This window comes from Zingiber officinale, chromosome 3A (genome assembly GCF_018446385.1).
Source record: "Zingiber officinale cultivar Zhangliang chromosome 3A, Zo_v1.1, whole genome shotgun sequence".
In the NCBI taxonomy this organism is placed as follows: domain Eukaryota; kingdom Viridiplantae; phylum Streptophyta; class Magnoliopsida; order Zingiberales; family Zingiberaceae; genus Zingiber; species Zingiber officinale.
Genome location: NC_055990.1, coordinates 97,382,114 through 97,384,103, shown reverse-complemented (window position 1 = coordinate 97,384,103; position 1,990 = coordinate 97,382,114).

Sequence of the window (1,990 nt, the reverse complement as noted above, 5' to 3'; positions counted from 1 at the left end):
GTTTGAGTTTATTTTTAAGTATAATACTTTTTTTTTCATGGACTTAATTTCCCTCATTGGTAGTGAATTGTCTTGCAGGTCGTCCATGGTTCTAGAAGTTATTCTAGAAACAATAACGTCGACTAGCATGAATCTACTTTGATGATTATTCTCAGTCTCATTTACTTTTTAAAATTAATGATGCTCTGTGAAGCTTCATTACTGCGTTTAGGACAAATGGATATGTTTTGGCATCTTTTTTAATTTGAATGATGGATTTCATGTAAATTATATGCCTTTGTTTTTCTTGTTTTTGTCAACCTCACATCTACATGTCTCGAGGGGATAGCTTTCCAAGTCTCCATGGCCAGCTTGATGTTAATGGACTGTCTTTTCATATCCTAGATTCTCCTTCTGCCTGTTCAGTATGTCCAATATCCACAGTTAGTTTTACTGGAAAACAACATTTTTTAAATCTTCGTGGATATTAGTGGGGTTGATCATGATAGCTTCCCTCCTTAAATTTCCAAATAATTTTTGAGATAACCCTATCTTAACCTAAACCCAAAATCTGTCACTGTCCATGGAGATGGCCTGATAAACTTATAAACTTGGTGTTTAGAAAGGATATATTATTGCTTGTAGGAATTGACAACAACATTGTGTTTTCGTGGTCAAAGGATCTTTCCCTAATGCAAGTGGCTGGTTCAGTGATGCCCCTCTTGAAGCTTCTAGTGATTTTGGAATAAATCCAGAGAATGGTGAATTTCATCTCATGTGTCAGGTAATATTTATGTTGGATACTGACTTGGAGATACAAAGCAAATTTAAAACATAAAATACAACTAATAGATTGATACTTCCTCTGATGCAATTTTTTAAATTAACTTTTTCAGTATTGGAGTTGGTAGCTTATAGATATCATGTGGGAGCTTTGTGATTACTTTGATACATTCTTCTTGTTAAAAAGGAAAACTAAACCTCATGTATTGGATACCATGGGTTAGGCTTTTTATAGGAAAGATGTATGCTACATAATTACAGAAATGCCCCTATAAATATATTACATATTCTAACACTCCCCCTCAAGCTGAAGAATATAGATTATATGCACCCAGCTTGTTACATATGTTCAATTCGGGGACCTCTGAGTGACTTAGTGAATATATCTTCTAGCTGATCATGTGAATTGACAAAACTAGTAGATATTTCTCCAGATATGACTTTCTCTCTGACAAAGTGACAGTCAACTTCAATATGCTTTGTTCTCTCATGGAAGACTGGATTTGAGGCAATATGCATGGCGACCTGGTTGTCGTATATGAGTGACATTTGTGTAACCTCTCCAAACCTTAGTTCCTGAAGCAACTGTTTTAACTATATAAGTTCTTGACTGGCTATAGCCATAGCTCGATATTCTGCCTCTGCACTGGATCTTGCCACAACATTCTACTTTTTTCTTTTCCAAGAAATAAGGTTACCTCCGACAAATATACAGAACCCAGAAGTAGATCTTCTATCAGCGGGAGATCCTACCCAATCTGCATCAGAATACCCCACAACTTGAGTATGTCCTTTGTCTTTATATAGAAGGCTCTTTCCTGGTGCACCCCTGATATATCGAATAATACGAGTCACGACATCCCAATGTTCTTTGCACGGAGAGTTGAGAAACTGACTTACTACACTTACTGCAAATGAGATATCCGGACAAGTGATAGTAAGGTAGCTTAGTTTCCCTACTAATCGCATGTACCGTTCAAGATCTGAAAGAGGCTCCCCCTGATTTGGCATGAGCTTGACATTAGGATTCATGGGATTGTCGACTGTCTTTGAGTTTAACATTCCTGTTTCTTCCAGAATATCCATTGCATACTTCCTATGAGATATAAGTATCCCATCTTTAGACTGTGCCACTTCTATCCCTAGGAAATATTTGAGTTTACCGAGATTGTTTGAAAATGTTTGAAAAGATGTTGTTTTACTTATGAAATCCCAAGATGATCATTAC